The 21,917-nt window shown below is 41.0% G+C and overlaps 1 long non-coding RNA gene across 1 annotated transcript; it reads left to right on the forward strand.

Moving 5' to 3' along the window:
* The first annotated feature begins 1,356 nt into the window (after window positions 1-1,356).
* LOC133228207 (uncharacterized) lies at window positions 1,357-20,252 on the forward strand. Its single transcript, XR_009730126.1, has 2 exons — window positions 1,357-1,543; window positions 19,951-20,252. It is a non-coding gene; the product is annotated as an uncharacterized LOC133228207 (long non-coding RNA).
* Window positions 20,253-21,917: the final 1,665 nt, after the last annotated feature.

Consider the following 21,917-nt stretch of genomic DNA (forward strand, 5'->3'; position numbering starts at 1 on the left):
TGGGAAGATCCCCTGGAGAAGGAAATGGCAAACCGATCCAGGATCTTACCTGGGAAATCTCATGAACAGAGGAGCCTTATGGGCTACAGTCCATGGGGTCACAAAGTCAGACATGACTGAGTGACTGAGCATGCATGCACACATTCCATTTACATTTAAATGTGTACTTATTTCCATTTTCTTAACTATTTTCTGGTTGTTTTTGTAATTTTGTCTGTTCCTTTTTTATTTTCTTGCTCTCTTTTTTGATTAATGACTTTCTTTAGTGTGTTTGGATTTCTCTTTATTTTTGTGTATCTGTTATAGATTTTGTGTTTATTGTTTGCATGAGTTTCATGTATAATAATCGATGTATATATTAGTCTATTTCAACCTGAAGTATGAACACATCCTAAAAACATTGCATTTTTATGTCTCCCTCCTTGTATTTTGCATTTTTGATATTATAGTTCACATCTTTATATTTTTGTGTACCCTTTAACTAATCATTGTAGTTACAGCTGATCTGACTGCTTTTGTCTTTTAGCTTTGCAGGCAGTTGATCCACCACCTTTACTGTCTGTTTGCTTTTACTGGTGAGATTTTCCCTTTCATATATTTTATTATTTCTAACTATGGCCTCTTTATTTCTGCTTAAAGAAAACCCTTTAACTTTCTTATATGACCGATTTAGTGGTGATGAGATCATGTAACTGACGCTCTGCTGGAAAACTCCATATATTTCCTTTAAGTCTGTATAATAGCCTTTCTGGATAGACCACTCTTGGTTTAAGTTTTTTATTTTTATTTTCTATTGGAGTATAGTTGATTACCAATGCTGTATTAGTTTCAGGTGTATAGCAAAATGATTCAATTATACACATTCACATACCTATATTTTTTCAGATTCCTTTCCTATTTAATTTATTGCAGAATATTGAGCAGAGTCCCTATACTGTACAGTAGATCCTTGTTGGTTATTTTAAATATAGTAGTCTGTATACGTCAGTCCCAAACTCCTAATTTATCCCTCCTCACCCCCAGTTTTCCCCTTTGGCAGCCATAAGCTTGTTTTCTGAATCTGTGTATTCCTGTTTGTTTGTTTTTTTTCAGGAATAACTCACTCAGGGCTCTTTATTTTATAGCCAAAATGAAATGAATTCTGCCAACAACTTGAGTGAGGTTGAGCCTTTGCATGAGGACACAGCCTACCAACACCTTGATTGTAGCCTGTGAGCCCCTGAGCAGAGGACCCAGTTAAGTCACGCCTAGACCTTTGACCACAGAAACCATGAGATAAAACATGTGTATTGTGTTAAGCTGCTCACTTGTGGTCATTAGTTACACAGCAACAGAAAACTAACACACCTGGGAAGACGGCCCCTCCCAGCAGCAGCTCCGTGCTGGGAAGTCAGTTCTGACCCTCATTCAGTGGGGACCTGACCTTTGTTCTGCAGGCCTTGCTTCAGCTTCACTTTGCTTCCCAGCATGGTGCCCCTTCTGCCAGGCTCCTTGGTCACTCTGCAGCTACTTCTTGATCTCATCTGTGCCGCAGAAGAACCAGGTAAAGTTGCTCAGAAATACTAAATTTTAGTACCTTTCTTTGTCTGACCAAACCACCCTGGCAGATTGACATCACCCCTCCTCGAGTTGGTGAGAGCCACACGAGGGTCATCATTTTCAGAAGTCTGAAACAAAATGGGGTCAGGTTTTCCTCTGCCTTCAGTGTTATCTTTACTTGTTCAATGCACAGAAATCAGGGCACACATTCTGGTAGTCTTTCTCCTTCTTTTCTCTTCCTCTATAATCTCCTTGGGGAGATAAAGGTGAAACCTCCTTCCTGCCCCCTCCTCTCCCAGAAGCACATTCTTTCTTTCATAGAAGAGGCCTTCATTATTACAGAAAGTTTTATTTTCTACTCTAGGGGAGAATTCCATGAATTTGGCAACTCTAGGTTGAATTGGCAGCTCCAGGCTTTGTTTCTGATGTATTAAAGGAGGAGATAAAGATATTAAACTCCCTTGTTCATTTGTTCATTCGTCCACTAAATATTTGTTGAATGTCTGCTCTTTGTTGAGAGTCTGTTACTGGGCTTTATTCACAGGGGACGCGGCCATAAACAAAACAGAAAATACCTATTCTCCTGGAGATTATAGTCACTCAAAAGGAATGCCTGACATTCAAAGTTATTTCTTGCTGCTAATCTTATTTTGCATACTAGAAGCTGGAAATCACTTCATTCTTCCTCTTTGCATCCTTAAAGAAACAATGTATTTGTTTCTTTTGGCTGTGCTGGGTCTTTGTTGCTGCTCGGGTGTCTCCTCTAGCTGTGGCAAGCAGGTGCTACTGTCTAATACAGTGGACGGGCTTCTCATTGCAGCGGCTTCTCTTGTTGAGCATGAGCTCTCGGATGCACAGGCTTCAGTCGCTCTGGGGCACAGGCTCAGTAGTTGTGGCGCATGGCTTTGCTGCTCTGCAGCATGGGGGATCTTGCTGGATCAGGGATCAAACCTGTGTCTCCTGCATTGGCAGGTGGAGTCCTTACCACTGAGCCTCCAGGGAAGCCCTTATTTGCATCTTTGAGTGAAAAAATCCTTCTCTCTACCTCCTCCCCCAGCCAGATCTCAATCAATATGATGGTCTCCTACTCAAAAAGTCAGAGTAAAAAGCACATTAATGGCTTTCAAAATACTGCAATCATTGAAAATGGTTCAGTTCAGTTCAGTCGCTCAGTCGTGTCTGACTGTTTGCGACCCCATAGACTGCAGCACGCAAGGCCTCTCTGTCCATCACCAACCCCCGGAATTTACCCAAACTCATGTCCATCTAGTCGGTGATGCCATCCAACCATCTCATCCTCTGTCGTCCCCTTCTCCTCCCGCCTTCAATCTTTCCCAGCATCAGGGTCTTTTCTGATGAGTCAGTTCTTCACGTCAGGTGGTCAAAGTATTGGAAGTGATTATTCCTTGTAAATTTAGTGTTAGAAAGTGTTTTTTTTAATGTTTTTATTAAAAAATTTTTTTTCATTCTTGTTTCTTTTAATATGTTTTTTTAAATATAAATTTATTTATTTTAATTGGAGGCTAATTACAATATTGTAGTGGTTTTGCCATGCATTGATATGAATCTGCCATGGGTGTATATGTGTTCCCCATCCTGAACCCCCCTCCCACCTCCCTCCCCATCCCATCCCTCTGGGTCATCCCAGTGCACCAGCCCCAAGCATCCTGTATCATGTATCGAACCTGGGCTGGTGATTCATTTCACATATGATAATTTACATGTTTCAATGCCATTCTCCCAAATCATCCCACCCTCTCCCTCTCCCACAGAGTCCAAAAGACTGTTCTATACATCTGTGTCTCTTTTGCTATCTCACATACAGGGTTATCATTACCATCTTTCTACATTCCATATATATGTGTTAGTATACTGTATTGGTGTTTTTCTTTCTGGCTTACTTCACCCTGTATAATAAGCTCCAGTTTCATCCACATCATTGGAACTTATTCAAGTGTATTCTTTTTAATGTCTGAGTAATACTCCATTGTGTATGTGTACCACAGCTTTCTTATCCATTCATCTGCTGATGAACATCTAAGTTGCTTCCATGTCTTGGCTATTATAAACAGTGTTGTGATGAACATTGGGGTACACGTGTCTCTTTCAATTCTGGTTTCCTCGGTGTGTATGCCCAGCAGTGGGATTGCTGGGTCATATGACAGTTCTATTTCCAGTTTTTTAAGGAATCTCCGCACTGTTCTCCATAGTGGCTGTACTAGTTTGCATTCCCACCAACAGTGTAAGAGGGTTCCCTTTTCTCCACACCCTCTCCAGCATTTATTGCTTGTAGACTTTTGGATCGCAGCCACTCTGACTGGCATGAAATGGTACCTCATTGTGGTTTTGATTTGCGTTTCTCTGATAATGAGTGATGTTGAGCATCCTTTCATGTGTTTGTTAGCCATCTGTATGTCTTCTTTGGAGAAATGTCTGTTTAGTTCTTTGGCCCATTTTTTGATTGGGTAGTTTATTTTTCTGGAATTGAGCTGAAGGAGTTGCTTGTATATTTTTGAGATTAATTCTTTGTCAGTTGCTTCGTTTGCTATTTTCTCCCATTCTGAAGGCTGACTTTTCACCTTGCTTATAGTTTCCTTTGTTGTGCAGAAGCTTAAGTTTAATTAGGTCCCATTTGTTTATTTTTGCTTTTATTTCCAATATTCTGGAATATTGGAAGATGGGTCATAGAGGATCCTTCTGTGATTTATGTCCGAGAGTGTTTTGCCTATGTTCTGGAAGTGTTTTCCTATGCTCTGGAAGGTGGAATATCTGGGAGGTGGGTCATAGAGGATCCTTCTGTGATTTATGTCCGAGAGTGTTTTGCTTATGTTCTCTGGAGCTGTTGTGGACAGTGTGGGGTCAGTTCATTTTCAGATAGTTCCTTGATCCAGCTTATACTTCTCAAGATCTGTAGGCCCCTTCCTATGTAGTCGGTGCTAACTATAGAGTTTTAATCTGTTGCACCTGTCACTTCCAAAGCGGTTCCCTCTGTTTGTTTTAACTACTGTTTGCTGGCCTCTTCAGTGTCTAATTTCCGCCCTGACACAAGGGGGCGGTGGTGGTCACTTTTTTAGGCTCACTTGTTCGGTTGTGCTGTGTGGCGGGAGGAACACTGCAAACAAGCATCACCGGCGTGTGTGGGGAGTGCTCGCAGCGTCTCAGCCGCACCGGGTTTGCCCCTGCTCACCGCGTGTGTGCTTTCATGGTCTACACTGCTCAGGCTCTAGGTTGCTCTGCTGGAAACTGTCTGAGGCGGGCCCTGGGTTGCGTGCACTTCCCAGATCTAAGCCGCTCAGCTTCAGGTTCTCAGGTACTCCTCAAAGGCGCAGACTCGGTTGGGTCTGAGTTTTGTGCCCGTCCCAGGTTGCCTGAGCAGCTCAGGCGACCAGGTGCTTGGCGAGCGCAGTCGCCCCCAGGTCGGGGGTGTGTCTTATCACCTCCCCAGTCCCTGCCGCTCGGTTTTCTGGGTGTAAAACCCGCTCACCTTCTCAGGTGTGCCGTGTGTGTCTTCTGGGGAGCTGATCTCTGGCTGCAACCCTCCCGGCAGATGTCGACCATCCAGAATCCCAAGAAGTCTTGGTTAGCAACAAATCCTGCTTGCAGTTTGGTAAAGGATGCCTCTCTGGGGCCACAATTGCCCACTTCCAGCTCTGACTGCCCCTGCCTGCCTGTCTCCGGCCCTGACTGGCCGGTTGGCAGCCGGCTAGCTCTGCTCAGTCCTTTGTTCTGTGAGCGGGCCTGGCAGTGTCTTAGGTTAGGGCTTTTCGCGGGATAGCTATCCCACAGTCTGGGTTGCTACCTCTAGTTAGTTCACTCAGATTGCCCCCGGGGCATTTAGGCCCGGTCCTTACCCTCTGCAATGCAGCCCGCGCCTCCCTGTCCAGCCCCCACTTGCTAGTGGCGGATGCGAGCGTCTGGGCTGCTTCTCAGCTGGGAGTTGCCGTTAGGCACATAATCTGTGGGGGTTTATTATTTATTTATTTATTTTTCCTCCCCGTTACGTTGCCCTCTGAGATTCCAAGACTCGCCCCAGACCTGCCGGTGAGAATGTTTCCTGGTGTTTGGAAACTTCTCCCTTTTTAAAGACTCCCTTCCCTGGACAGATTTCCATCCCTGCCTCTTTTGTCTCTCTTTTTATCTTTTATATTTTGTCCTACCTCCTTTTGAAGACAATGGGCTGCCTTTCTGGGTGCCTGATGTCCTCTGCCAGCATTCAGAAGTTGTTTTGTGGAATTTGCTCAGTGTTCAAATCTGTATTCCTGTTTATAATAAGTTCATTTGTATACTTTTTTTTAGATTCCACATATAAGCAAAATCATACGATGTTCGTCTTTCTCCATCTGACTTCAGGAAATATGATACTTTCTGAGTCTATCCATGTCATTGCAAATGGCATTATTTCATTCTTTTTTATGGCTGAGTAATATTCCAGTAATATTCCACATCTTAATCCATTCCTCTGTTAATGGACATCTAGGTTGCTTCCATGTCTTAGTTATTATAATAGTGCTGCGGTGAACAGCTGGGTACATGTATATTTTCAAATTATGATTCTCTCCAGATATATGCCCAGGAGTGGGATTGCTGGATCATATGATAGCTTTATTTTCAGTTTATAAAGAAACTCCATACTGTTCTCCATAGTACATAGTAGATGTACTGATTTACATTCCCACCAACAGTGTAGGAGGGTTCCCTTTCCTCCATGTCCTCTCCAGCATTTATTTGTAGACATTTTTATGATGGACAGTCTGACTGGTGTGAGGTGATAGTTCACTGTAGTTTTGATTTGCATTTCTCCAATAATTAGAGATGCTGAACATCTTTTTGTGTGCCTGTTGGCTATCTGTGTGGTTTGTTATTGTTGTTGTTAAATATTTATTCAGGTCTTCTGCCTAATTTTGGATTGGGTTATTTGTGTGTGTGTGTGTGTGTTTTTTTTTTTTTGACCTGCATGAGCTGTATGTAAAATCTGGAGATTAATCCATTTTCTTTTGCATTGTTTGCAAATATTTTCTCCCATTCTGTGGGTTGTCTTTTAATTTTTTTATGGTTTCCTTTGCTGTGCAAAAGCTTTTAAATTTAACTAGGTCCCATTTGTTTATTTTATGTTTTCATTTCCATTACTCTAAGAGATGGATTGAAAAAGATATTGCTGTGATTTACATCAAAGTGTGTTCTGCCTATATTTTCCTCTAAGAGTTATAGAGTGTCAGGTCTTAGATTTAGCCCTTTAATCCACTTTGAGTTCATTTTTGTGTATGTATTAAAGAATGTTCTACTTTAATTTTTTAACGTGTATAAGTCCAGTTCTCCCAGCACCATTTATTGAAGACACTGTCTTTTCTCCATTGTATTGTTTTGCTTTCTTTGTCATAGATTAATTGACCATAGGTGTGTAAGTTTACATCTGGGCTGTCTATCCTGTTCCATTGATGTATATTTCTGGTTTTTTTGTGCCAGTACCATATTGTTTTGATGACAATAGCTTTGCAGTATAGTCTGAAATCAGGGAGCCTGATTCCTCCAGCTCCATTGTTCTTTCTCTGTATTGCTTTGGCTATCTGGGGTCCTTTGTGTCTCCATAAAACATTTAAAACCCTTTATATTTTTTAAGCTCTGTATGATAACCTGAGTAGACTACTCTTGTGTGTACATTTTCTCTTTTCAACACTTAGAATATATTGTGCTACTCCCTTCTGCTCTGTAAAGTTTCTGCTTAAAAATCAGCTGATGGTTTCTTGGAGGTTTCCTTGTACTTAACTAGTTATTTTTCTCTTGTTGGTTTTAAGAATCTCTCTTTATGCTTAACTTTGAAGTTTTAATTATAATGTCTCTGTTTCCTGGACTTGGATGCCTGCTTCCTTTACCAAGTTAGGGAAGTTTTCAGCCATTATTTCTTGAAATAAGTCTTCTGCCCTTTTCCCTCTCTCTTCTCCTTCAAGGAACCCTATAATAAAAATGTTAGTATACTTGATGTTATTCCAGAGATCCTTTAAGCCAGGTCCCCAACCTCCAGGATCTAAGTCCTGATGATCTGAGGTGGAGCTGAAATAATAATAATAGAATAAAGTGCACACTGAATGCAATGAGCTGGAATCATTCTGAAACCACCCCCTCCCCAATCTCCCCAATCCATGGAAAAAGCTGTCTTCCGTGAAAGCCATCCCTAGTGTCTAAAAGGTTGGGGATCATTGCTTTAAATGACCCCCTTTTCTTCTGTTTTGCTTTGCAGCATGGTGATTTCCTCTACCCTTTCTTTGGGATCACTGATCCATTCTTCTGCATTATCTAACTGCTGTTGATTCCATGTAGTGTATTTTTCATTTCAGTTATGGTATTCTTCAACTCTTATTGTTTCCTTTTTTTTTTTTTTACTCTTGGTTCAAGATCTTACCATGTTTATCCATTCTTCACCCAAGCTCAGTGAGCATACTTATGACCATTATTCTGACCCCTTTATTGGGAGATTGCATGCATGCTCAGCCACTAAATTGTGTCTGACTTGGCGACCCCACACACTATAGCCCACTAGGCTCCTCTGTCCATGGGATTTCCCAGGCAAGAATACTGGAGTGGGTTGCCATTTCCTTCTCCAGAAGATCTTTTCAGATTATGTATCTCTATTTTGTTTAGTTCTTTTTCTCTGGGGTTGTCTTGCCCTTTCATTTGAAATATATTTCTTTGTCCCCTCACTCTGCCCATTCTGTGTGCTTATTTCTGTGTATTCAATAGTTGAGCTACATCTCCCATTTCTGAAGGGGTGGGTTTATGTAGAAGGTTCTCTGTGGGGCTCAGGAGAGCAATCCCCCATGGTCACCAGAGCCAGGTACTGCAGGGTGTCCCTGTGTGGGTTACAAGCACCCTCCTTTAGTGGTGGTGCGTGGTTACTGTAGGTGTGTCGGTGGGTGGGGCTGGCCAGTGTGACTGTCTGTGAGGCCTGGTTTCTCCAGGCAAACTGGTTGCCTATAAGCATGTTCTTTTAAGCCACTATCTTCGTACTTACTAATTACAGCAGCCATAGAAAACTAACATAATGCATGATCTTCAAAATGACATTGATTATAACTTTAAGTAGAAGTTCATAAGGGAGTGTTCCCTCATGAATAAAGATGTATATATTTTAAATAATAAAGTGTTTCCTCATGATTAAATCCTATTTTGTCTGAGTTACAATTAAACTATCATGTATAGACCTTTGACTAAAAAGTTTTGTGCGCTCTGTAGTTTAATACTCTTCTTTTGGTTCAGAGAAAGTTAAACTTCCAAATCTTATATCCTTTTATTAGTAGTAAAATTTAAAAAAATTGTCCATATATATTTCTCCCTTGATAATAACAATTTCTAGTTGCTCTTTCTTGAACTAACTCACCTACTTCCCAGGAATAGAAAATAGAAAATTAAGCAAGGGGAACTCTGAAATGTTATAATTAAGGTATTCACTCTATTTCTGAACTATCATTTCATTTTTTTTTAAAGCAAGCAAAGGTAGATTTCCTTTAGTTATTTCTTTTAATTCATGGTTTCAAAATATCACAACTACCTAAGCAATCCTGTTTTGAACCTCGAAACTGACTTAGGAATCCCTTGCACACTGAGAGTATATTTTTTGGATGTTGTACTCACTAACAAATTTTCTAAAAAATTGAGGGAGTGTTTACCGATAAAAAGCACTTTTTTCTCACATTTTCATCCTGCCCCTCTGGGACTGAGAAACTTGGACCCGCTAGCTCCAGCTCTTGGATAAAATTGTATCGGTGCCAGGAGGGAGCAGCCCCTTAAAAGAGGCTGTGTCAGCGGTTCTACGTGCCTTCTTATTTTTAGTGATTCCTAAGTGTGCCATAAAACATCTATTGTAAGCTGAAACTTGACACACCAAAACCTCAGCCTAGGAGCAGTTTTATTTTTCTTCAATTTGGAGGAAAGCATCTCAATGGATTGAATTTCCAGAAACATTAGAAGTTAGGTGTTACAAAGCTTCCCTGTGTTTTCTTATAATAAGGTAGCTCACTTCTTTTAATTACAGAAAAGAAGGATGATGCTATTTCTGTGGCTCCCTCCCACCCAGAAAAGGCCATAGGTTGACTTATTTGTTGGTTAACCAGTGGCTGTGAAAACACCACACTGCTGTCTGTTAAAATAATGATTAAATGACGTGAAGTTGCAATTTACAAAGAAAGTCTTTTACAGCAAACACTCCCCCAACAAGACCATACAAAATCCTGTCTAATAATCTGTCGGGCCAAATGAAAACAGCATCTAAAATGAAACACAACCATATTACCAACTTGAACTAAGTGACAAGGGGCAAAGGCCAAACTGAATTCGTCTGAACTTGCAATCTTTTAAAAGAGATGAACATCATTAAAAGGGGAATGAAAGCTCAAAATAAGCAAGAAGATTAAAAGAGACAATTGTTTTAAATGAACTCAAAACTCTAGGTCTACACAGATGACACACCAGAACAATGAAAAAACGTAGAGATGGAATTGTAAAACCACTCTGTATCTGAGGAAACGTGGATGTTGCCAGAGCATTTAAAAGGGCCAGTGTTGCCCAGGCTTCACAAAAGGAATAGATGGGTTTAGAAAATTACAAAGCAGGAATAGGTTGTCTGTCTTCAGAAATATTACAAGAAAAAAATTGGCAAAAAATTGTGTGACCTTAGAAAATAATCAAAGGAAAGCGTTACTGTCAGGAGTCAGTATGAACGGTCCACCTGCTCCTCCACTGTGCCCTTCCCCACCTGCTCACTTGCAGTTCCTTGCCTGCCACTCTGCTGTACCGGAGTACATTTCTCTGGATGGACTGTCATCCTCTGTTTCAAGGCTCAAAGCCAAGTCTTCCTTAACTTCTTCTCCTTCTCTGTATTCATGTCAAATTGCTTGGAAGACTTTTGGAGAGTTACATGATCCAGGGTCTTAGAGGACATTTTTTAGAATGTTTTAGGACAACTCATGGAGAAGGCAATGGCACCCCACTCCAGAAAACCCCATGAACAGAGGAGCCTGGTAGGCTGCAGTCCATGAGGTCACCAAGAGTCGGACACGACTGAGCAACTTCACTTTCACTTTTCACTTTCATGCATTGGAGAAGGAAATGGCAACCCACTCCAGTGTTCTTGCCTGGAGAATCCCAGGGACAGGGGAGCCTGGTGGGCTGCCGTCTGTGGGGTTGCTGATGGGTCGGACACGACTGAGACTTTCAACTTTTGCATTGGGAAATGGCCAGTGGCCTGTAGGCCGTCTCGCACAGAGTCGGACACGACTGAAGCGACTCAGCAGCAGCAGCAGCAGGACAACTCACAGAGTCGGACACGACTGAGGCGCCTTAGCAGCAGCAGCAGCAGCAGGACAACTCAACTTTTATTCTCTTTGTGGAAATTTCAAAGGCAACAACGTCTGCATTTCACAAATTTTATTGTGGGCCCTTGAAAATGTTATTATGCTAATTATTTGTCATGACCATTTGAAGCCTTCCTGGGTTTAGTTAAAATCAACTTTTGTGATTCTTTATGAACCTAAGAGAACACGTAAGCAACATTTCCTTAATAAGAGTCCTTCTTATTTTTGAGAGGAGAGTAAGGAAGATCCCCTGGAAAAGGAAATGGCAACTCACTCCACTATTCTTGGCTGGGAAATCCCATGGACAGAGGAGCCTGGCAACCCCTCCATCCATGGGGTTGCAAAAGAGTCAGACACAACGGAGTAACTAAACAACAATTTAATTCATGGCACAGAAACTTTACCTTCATCAGTAGTCTTTCACTCACCAAATCTTGCTGATATTTTAAAGTCATATAGATCCTGGATGGCTGCTGTTTAACCTCTAAGTTGTGTCCTACTCTTTGCAGCCCCATAGACTGTAGTCTGCCAGGCTCCTCTGTCCATGGGATTCTCCAGGCAAGAACACTGGAGGGAGTTGTCATTGCCTTCTGCTGGGGATCTTCCCGAGAGAAAAAAAAAAAAAAAACCTCTATCATTTACCTTTGTTCAGTTCAATTCAGTCGCTCGGTCATGTCCGACTCTTTGTGACCCCATGAATCGCAGCACGCCAGGCCTCCCTGTCCATCACCAACCCCCGGAGTTCACTCAGACTCACATCCATCGAGTCGGTGATGCCACCCAGCCATCTCATCCTCTGTCGTCCCCTTCTCCTCCTGCCCCCAATCCCTCCCAGCATCAGAGTCTTTTCCAATGAGTCAACTCTTCACATGAGGTGGCCAAAGTACTGGAGTTTCAGCTTTAGCATCAGTCCTTCCAATGAACTCCCAGGGCTGATCTCCTTTAGAATGGACTGGTTGGATCTCCTTGCAGTCCAAGGGACTCTCAAGAGTCTTCTCCAACACCACAGTTCAAAAGCATCAATTTTTTGGCACTCAGCTTTCTTCACAGTCCAACTCTCACATCCATACATGACCACTGGGAAAACCATAGCCTTGACTAGATGGACCTTTGTTGGCAAAGTAATGTCTCTACTTTTGAATATGCTATCTAGGTTGGAAGCATATGTTAGATTTTGTCAAATGCCCCTATAGCCATCTAAATGATTATGTTTCCTGTTTATTCTATTTAATGTAAAGAACTACATTAATTTTTTATTTTTGTTTTTATTTATTGATTTATATTTTCTCTTTATTCTGATAATGTGGTTAAATACATTAATTATTGATGTGTGGCTGTTTTGAATGTTAATATTGTATCAATGGGATAAATTCCATCTGGTCTTGAAACCATAAATTGTATTGTTAATATTTTCTTTTCTTTTAATATCTTTCTCTGGTTTTCAGTTTGGTTCAGTTGCTCAGTCATGTCCGACTCTTTCTGACCCCATGGACTGCAGCACACCAGGCCTCCCTGTCCATCACCAACTCCCAGAGTCTACTCAAACTCATGTCCATTGAATCAGTGATGTCATCCAACCATCTCGTCTTCTGTCATCCCCTTTTCCTCCCGCCTTCAATCTTTCCCAGCATCAGGGTGTATTAAAGTAAGTCAGCTCTTCAAAACAGGTGGCCAAAGTATTGGAGTTTTGAGAGAGTCATTTCCTAGGCAGGTTGATAGGAAATCTAGGGGTCCCCAAGGAGAGAGGGGTCTGGAATTCTCAAGGAGGAAGAAAGGACAAACTTTTCACAGTCTTTGTAGACCAGGACCTGGGGACTGGAGTCAATGAAAATGAGAGGGTAACAGGCAGGAAGGCCAGGGGTCTCCAAATGGAGGAAATAGCCTGCAAGTGTCAGACACTTTTCTCTCTTAAGCGGCAGGAGGAAACAAACTAGCAATATTTTTTCCTTCTCTATACAAATTTAAAGGGAGGTTTCTCTTAAAATACTGTGTGGCCATAATGACACCTGGTTTCACCTGAAGTTAGCTATTCTTGAGCCTAGAGATAACCAATGCCTTTTTCTTATGGAAATGTTTGTCTTAAGCTATGCTAATGTGCTATGCCTTTACCCCAAACTCTGTCTCCAAGTCGGTTCCGCCTCTTGGCCCAGAACCTACTTGACAAACCAGTATGTTATACTCAGATATTGTTCCCCTAATCTATGTAAGTGAAACTATTTGTATGGTGGTCTGCCCTTCTTCAAGACTCAAGTTAATCATTTTATGGACCAGGATAAACCATTTGGTGCCAAGATTATCCCAAAATGCATCTTATGGGTGAGGGGTCTGGTGCCATTCTAAATTTTAAGACATTCCTTTCTTTCATTAACAGACTGCTAGTGACTATATAACATCCAGCTGAAGACTAGCAGGGGGGTACTCTTTCTGCCCCCTTCTGATGTCTATGTCAGAAGCTTTCTCTATCTCCTTTATACTTTAATACAACTTTATTACACAAAAGCTCTGAGCGATCAAGCCTTGTCTCTGGCCCCGGATTGAATTCTTCTTCTCCGGGGGCCAAGAATCCCGGTGTATTCGCATGATTCAACAACAACCTTTCAGTTTCAGCTTCAACATAAGTCCTTCCAATGAACATTCAGGACTGATTCCCTTTAGGATGGACTGGTTGGATCTCCTTGCAGTACTGGGATATACAGAGTTGAGAAATGTTTCCTTCTCCTCTATTCTCTGAAAGAGCTGATGAAAGATCTTTATAATTTATTATTTAAATGTTTGGTAAGTTTACAAGTGAATCTACCTGGACCAGAAGTTATTTTGAAAGAAAGTTCATACTATGAATTCATTTTTTTCTTAGGTATGTAGCTAGTGAGAATTTCAATATTTTATCTTCCAGTTTGTGCAATTTATATTTTTTAAGAAATCTATTTATTTTATCTAAGTTGTCAAATTTATTGGGATAAACTTAATAAACTTAATAAAACCTCTTATCCTTTACATGTCCATAGGGTCTGTAGTGATGTCCCGTCTCTTATTCCTGATATGAGAAGTAACATGTTAGAAGACTTGGTATTGTTCTAGAACTTACCAATGCTCTATTCACTATTTTTTCCAGTTTTCTTTTTTCCCTTCTTTGTGCTCCAGCTTGGTTAATGGCTATTATAAAATCTTTAACCGATCTTTTATTTTGAAACATCTAACCTCCTATTAATCCCATCCAGCATGTATTTGATTTAAGCCTGCATTTTTTCAACTCTAGAAGTTTCATTTGGTTATTTTGAATATTTCATTTTCCTCCAAATTGTTAATCTTTTCCTTTTAAATCATAGAAATTTATAGAAGTTGTTCCTTTCATTCTTTCTGTGTCTAGTGACTGATTTTTCTTCAAGCTAAAATGAGTCCCATGCACGTCACGTATCTAGCAGGTTTTGGATTAGATGGTTGACATGTGAATGTTTTGATCTGTTTGTTGTTCCCTTTTAAAGATCTAGACGGTTTTTGTTTGATAGCTATGTATTATAACTTCTTGGTCTGTCCTGTTCTGTTCTGTTCAGTCACTAAGTCATGTCCGACTCTTTGTGTGGACTGCAGCATGCTAGGCTTCCCTGTCCTTTACTATCTCCCAAAGTTTGCTCAAATTCATATCCAATGAGTCTGTGATGCTATGTAACCATCTCGTCCTCTGCTGCCCCCTTCTCCTTTTGCCTTCAATCCTTCCCAGTATCAGGGTCTTTTCCGATGAGTCAGCTCTTTGCATCAGGTAGACAAATATTAGAGCTTCAGCTCCAGCATCAGTCCTTGCAATGAATATTCAGGGTTGATTTCCTTTAGGATTGACTGGCTTGATGGCCTTGCTGTCCAAGGGACTCTCAAGAGTCTTCTCCAGCCCCACAGTTCAAACGCATCAATTCTTTGGTGCTCACCCTTCAACTTACTTGTGCTTAATTGTTCAGTCATGTCTGACTCTTTGTGACCCCTTGGACTGCAGCCCGCCAGGCTCCTCTATCCATGAGGATTCTCTAGGCAAAAATACTGGAGTGAGTTGCCATGCTCTTCTGCAGAGGATCTTCCCAACATAGAGACTGAACCCAGGTCTCTCACATTATGGTTGGATTCTTTACCATCTGAGCCACCAGGGAAGCCCTAACTTATTTGTGGATCACCCTAATTTTTGAGGCTTATTTTTAAGCTGTATTAGGAAGGTGCTATAACAGTCTTTAAAAATAGTTTAGCTCTATTAGGTTTATCTTTTTAGATTCTCTATTTAGTATCCTGCCAAAATTTCAAGTCTCCTCTGTGTGATTTTGGATTTTTTTTTTAAAGTATTGCTTTCCTTTCTGGTGGCTCTGCCTTATAAATTCCAGCCACGTTGGCTTCCCCACATACTCATTTCTCTGCTGTGTGAGATGCACTCTGCTTAGATCATGCTTCCTTGCACTTAGTCTGGAAGGTGCCTCTGGCCAGAAAGCCAGAGTAATATTAGGGCTTGTTTTTCCTCCCATCTCAGCAATCACACACTTTGTGCTGCTTGTCGTTCGTGGCTGTAAACAATTGTTTCATATTGTCGACTGAAACAAATAGACTGTCAGAAATTCCTCCAGCAAAGATGGATTTATTTGGAATCAGCAAAGAACTGCAATTTGGGATCTGAAAACATGGTGAGCCACCTGTAAGTCCCCGCATGGCCAGGGAAGGAGAATGCTTTTAATAGAACACAGGAAGTCAGAAGTCAGGAGGGCTGTGCAAACAGAGTCCATGGCTTTTCATTGGCTGAGTCCTTGCCAGTTAGGACTCCTTCTTCTTCCCATTGGCTCTGTTCTTGTACCAGGGCATGAGAGCTTCCCCTGCTGGTCTCCCAATTCTATTTAATTGAGGTTTTTATTAATTTTTTAGAGTATTTAGTCCTGTTTTCTAATCATTTCCTGTCAGGCAAATCTGGTGACAGTTACTCCATCATGACCAGAGGTGAAAGTTAAGGTTATCTTTTAAAAATATATACTTTTAATGATGCTATTAGGAGGAAAACAAAACAGCTCATAAAACTATTTTCATTTGTGTAACAGTTTATTAATATATACTCCTAGAAAGGAGACAAGTGTGTAGATTTAAAACATGGCTGTGGGGATTGGTAGTGAAATCCTTGCCTGTAGCTTTATTTTACAAATTTTCAATAGCCAATATGCATTTATTTTTAAATTAGAAAGATGTTATTTTTCATTGAAGTGTAGTCGATTTACAATGTTTCAAGGTATACAGCGAAGTAATTCAATTATATAAATTTTTTCAGATTCTTTTCCTTTATAGGTTATTACAAGATATTGACTATATTTCCCCATGCTGTATACTAGGTCCTTGTTTATCTATTTTATATACTGCAGTTTGTATCTGTTAAACCCAAATTCCAAATTTATCCCTTTCCCCTTGGGTAACCTTAAGATTATTTTCTGTATCTGTCAGTCTGTTTTTTTAAATAAGTTCATCTGTATTATTTGAGATTCCTCATATAAGTGATGTGCTATGCTGTGCTTAGCCACTCAGTCATGTCCAACTCTTTGCAACCCAATGGACTGTAACCCCCCAGGCACCTCTGTTCATGGGGATTCTTCAGGTAAGAATACTGGAGTGGGTTGTCATGCCCTTTCCAGGAGATCTTCCCAACCCAGGGATTGAACCCAGGTCTCCTGCGTTTCAGGCTAATTCTTTACCGTCTGAGCCACCAGGGAAGCCCACATATAAGTGGTATCATATATTTGTCTTTCTCTGTCTGACTTCACTTAGTATAATAATCTCTAGGGAAAATGTTATTGTAAAAGTTCTGTTTAGAATGTTGTATGATATAGAAAATGGTATGGTCTTTCTATCCCATATACTTTTTCATAAGCCTTATTAACATGACATTAAATAAATGCATGCTTATGAATTCCAATTATTAAATTTAGGGAGACTTTCTCTACACACCACATTTGAAAAGTTGGGTCATTATTAATTTAAGACTTAATAATGGCCATGAACCTTAGAGTTGACAGGAACTTCAAAAGCTTGTCTGGTTCAGTCTCTGTAAGTATCTGATATTTTATAAAGTGATTTTGTAGAGGTTTGATAGTTAATTAATAACAGAATCAGAACTAATTTCCATTATAGGGGTTTTCTGAAACTAGTCCAAGCTGCATCCTTCTTTGAAGAGGTCTGGAGGTAACATACGTTAACAGGTCATTTCTAAATTAAAGATTTAGGTGTTCATTAGAATTAAGAAAGAAAGCAGGACTTAGATGATACTATTAATCTAAGACTGTAAAACTGGGTAGAAAATTAAGTTTTCTGTTGAGACAAAATTGGAATATACTTCCAGCTAGAATAAGGATGCATTTTTATATTTATAGGGGCACACATTTATTTATCATAAATAGGATTTTACTGTGTGAAAATGCACTCATATATATATTTGCTGCTGCTAAGTCGCTTCAGTCGTGTCCGACTCTGTGCGACCCCATAGACGGCAGCCCACAAGGCTCCCCCGTCCCTGGGATTCTCCAGGCAAGAACATTGGAGTGGGTTGCCATTTCCTTCTCCAATGCATGAAAGTGAAAAGTGAAAGTGAAGTCGCTCAGTCGTGCCCAACTCTTAGCGACCCCATGGACTGCAGCCTACCAGGCTCCTCTGTCCCTGGGATTTTCCAGGCAAGAGTACTGGAGTGGGGTGCCATTGCCTTCTCAATTGATCCTGTTAATTACCAATGAGTCATTTAATGTGTTATATATATTTATATAATATATATATTTATAAATATATATATATATTTATAACACATTAAATGACCCATTGGTAATTAACAGGATCAATTTAACTCATTTATGTGAAAATGTCATGGAAAGAGTACTTCTAAGTAAGTTAAACATCTGCAATATCATTTATATTAATAATTTGTTAGGCAAACCTTACCTTCATATACCATAAAACAGTAAGCTTTAGTTCAGCTCAGATCAAAATAAGACAACTTCTCTATTAATTTGTTCAGAATAAATGAGGTTTTATTAAGGACAGTCATGATTCATATTCTGGGATACACTTAATTCTCTTTGTATGTTCCTCTTGTGGCTTTTATACTAACCTCGACAAAGTCGGGCAAAGATTGACAAGGCGGCAATTAGAATTGATTGTTCATCTCATCTCAAAATGCAATTATTGTCTTCATCCAAAGTTACTTTAATCTTCATAAGAAGCCCAAGTTGGTGTTCAGTTGCTAAGTCATGTCTGACTCTTTGCGACCCCATGGACTGCAGCAGGCTAGACTTTCCTGTCCTTCACTTTCTACCGGAGTTTGCTCAAACTCACGTCCATTGAGTCAGTGATGCCGTCTAACCATCTCGTCCTCTGCTGCCCCCTTCTCCTCTTGCCCTCAATCTTTCCCAGTATCACAGTCTTTTCAAGTCAGCCCTTCGCATCAAATGGCCAAAGTACTGGAGCTTCAGCTTCAGCATCAGTCCTGGCAAAGAATATTCAGGGTTGATTTCCTTTAGGATTGACTGATTTTATCTCCTTGCAGTCAGGGGAGTCTCATGAGTCTTATCCAGAACCACAGTTTGAAAGTGTCCATTCCTCAGCAGTCAGTCTTCTTTATGGTCCAACTCTCACATCCATACATGACTACTGGAAACACCATAGCTTTGACTATATGGACCTTTATTGGCAAAGTGATACCTCTTCTACTTAATATGCTGTCTAGGTTTATCATAGCTTTCCTTCCAAGAAGCAAGTGCCCTTTAATTTAGTGACTGCAGTCACTGTCCACAGTGATTTTGGAGCCCAAGAAAATGAAATCTGCCACTGTTTCCCAAGATTCAGTCTCAAAACCTCCCACATCCCCAAACCCCTCCACTGTGCCTTTGAGACACGTTACTTTTCAGACGTAAAATCCCAGTATGCCCATCCTCTTCTGCGAAAGTATCATTACCTTCTGTTACTTAAGTGGGGATGCTCCCTGAGGATACTGATTCCACAGAAAATGCCTCTCCTTTCACGCTCACATCCAGGTGAGGCAGGGACAGGCAGTCAGTGCTCTTATTCCTAGATGCTGCTTTCTTTTCCATAAAATGCCCACAGCCTGAATCTCCGTCCCCTACTCCAGCCAGATGATGCAGGGGCACAGAGTGCCTGCAGGGTAACTTCCAACCTGAGGGCACACTGGACCTCTTCCTAAGCCAGGAGCCCTTGCTCAGAGGTGGAACCATGTGTGAGTGAGGTTCTTCTTTCTTAGGGGCTCAAAACACCCTTCACTTCCAAGCTGACCTTCTGCACAGCAGCGTCTGTGTGGAGGGCTTGCTGGGGTGTGTGTTTTTCTCATCTGCATATAGGCATCCTACAGGGTGGTGGTCTTGGCTTGTCATGCACAGATGTCTGGGTCCCTCCCCGTCATTCCTCAAATCATTTCCTATCTGGTTTACGGCTACTCGCTCCAAAACTGCCATCATCATAATCTCGGTGATTCTTCAGTTCAGTTTTTCCCTCCTATAGTTTTTATCCAGGTGTATTTATTACCAACGAATCACTGCAGTGGTTCCACAATCTCCTTTCACACATTCCCCTTCTCTGACTCCAGCTGCCTGCTTTTTAAGCTTGCTCACTCCAGAATCTAAACTCCAAAAATGTGCGACTCCACTGGGGTTTCCAGTCCATCAACTGTTCTTTACCTCATGCCCTCTCTTCCCTCCTTACTGAGTTTAGATTCCATGACCCATCATAGAAATCACTCCTTAATGTGGCTCTCCAGTTATCTTACCACTGTCTCTTTTTTGTCCTGCTTTCTGTTTGAGACCCCAACCCTGGCTAAAATTCAACTCTCCACTTATTCCACCCTTTCACCCAAACAACTGAATGTAACTGAAGAGAAACAAACTCTGCTTGACCCTGCTTTAAGATGAAGACCACAAACTTTACAGAGTCTAAGGGTTAACTGTGCTCCTACTGCACTTTCTTAGTCCAGAGATCGGCCCTCTGCTAGGTGACTCTTTCCCGTAATCCCCAACCCAGCAGCTCCTCATCACACCTTCATATGTTCAACTTCTTATTTCAGGGGAAGACAGGAGCCATCAGATGAAAATTCACACAAGTTCCCACCGATAAACATGTAAACCACACACAGGGCGTCTTTCCACAAGTTGCAATGCCCCGCTCAGATGTGAGTCCAGCCTTTCCACTTGTGTGCTGTGGAAAAGGTCTTATCCCATCACCTGCTAAGGGCTTTACAGGAGCAATGACCTATGTAATCTATGTTCCCCAATACACGGGATAATTTCCCCAAGAATGCAAAAATGTGATACATCTTATTTTTGTACTCAATAAATGTGTTACTATTTTTAAGTAAGCTAAAAACAATGCTTGTGGTAAGTGCTACACTGGAAATAAACAGGTTTCTAGGATAGACGATTGTGGGGGAGGAAACACATAAAGCTACAGGTTTTAAAAAAATTATTATTGGATGAGAATTGCTTTGTGGTGTAAATATGCTGGTTCCTGCTGAACAACAACGTGAGTGAGTTACATGCATACATACGTTCCCTCCCTCTCGAGCTTCCCTCCCCGAACCCCTCTAGACCGTCACAGAGCACCAGGCTGAGTCCCCTGCGCTCTACAGCAGCTTCCCACTGGCGGCTTTTCTCCTTCCCCCACCGTGTCCAGAAGTCTGTTCTCTCTGTCTGTGCATCCTGCCCTGCAAATAGGTTCACCGGTTCCATTTTCTGGATTCCATACATATGCTTAGTACACAATATTTCTTTTTCTGATTTTCTTCTCTCTGCATAAGAGGCTCTAGGTTCATCCACCTCAGTTCAACCGACTCAAATGTGTTCCTTTTATGGATGAGTAATATTCCACTGTGTATATGTACCACAGCCTCTTTATCCATCTGTCAAAGGACTTTTTTTAATTGAAGGAATTTTTAAAATTACCATCAGTTCAAAAGAGAGCATGGAATATCAAAGAGAAAAAGTGGAACTAATAGAAAACCAAAAATAAAATGATGAAAATAAGATCAAAATAGTATTACTATAATAATTAGGCTAGACTATAAAACTCAGATATATCACGTTTAAAAGCACCAACTCTAGGACATAAGACTGTCCATATAAACGTTCTACATAAAATTATAGGAAAATATCTATCAGAACAAGGCATACAAAAGAATGAGTTAAAATCTTTCATGCTGCTACTGCTACTGCTGCTAAGTCACTTCAGTCGTGTCCGACTCTGTGTGACCCCATAGACGGCAGCCCACCAGGCTCCCCGTTCCTGGGATTCTCCAGGCAAGAACACTGGAGTGGATTGCCATTTCCTTCTCCAATGCATGAAAGTGAAAAGTGAAAGTGAAGTTGCTCAGTTGTGTCCAACTCTTAGCGACCCCATGGATTGCAGCCCACCAGGCTCCTCCATCCATGGGATTTTCCAGGCAAGAGTACTGGAGTGGAGTGCCATTGCCTTCTCCGAAATCTTTCATGAGGATGCAATAATCAAAATCCAGAATATGGGAAAGTATATAAGACAAACAACACAGTTTTCACCAATTAAAACTCATGGGAAAAAAGAAGTTGGAAGCAGACACCTTAGACTAAACGAGACACGGAGACATGTTAAGCTATTGCTAAAAACCCTTTGTATTACCACGAGGCTGGGTGAGGGGAACATGGGATCTCTGCAAATTTTGCAGCACTTTGTGCATCTACTGTCATTTCAAGATCAAAAGTTCAAAAATAGTCTTTCTCTTTACCCAAATCTGTGTCTGGCTGCACCTTATTTATCTACTCCTTTTATAGTAAATCTCCTATAAAGAACTGTATACACTTAGTATTTCCACTATTCCTTCAAATCTTTGGAACACACTCCAGTGACTTTAGTCCCCACTTCTCTATTGACATTGATTATGTCAATGACCACTTCATCACCAAAGTCAATCCATAATTCTCCATCTTCATCCTAACCTGCCTTTCAGCATCTTTTGATGGAACTGACCACCATCTGAAAACTCCTATCTACTTTGGCTACCTG

The sequence above is a fragment of the Bos javanicus genome, chromosome 16 (genome assembly GCF_032452875.1).
Source record: "Bos javanicus breed banteng chromosome 16, ARS-OSU_banteng_1.0, whole genome shotgun sequence".
NCBI classification, from domain to species: domain Eukaryota; kingdom Metazoa; phylum Chordata; class Mammalia; order Artiodactyla; family Bovidae; genus Bos; species Bos javanicus.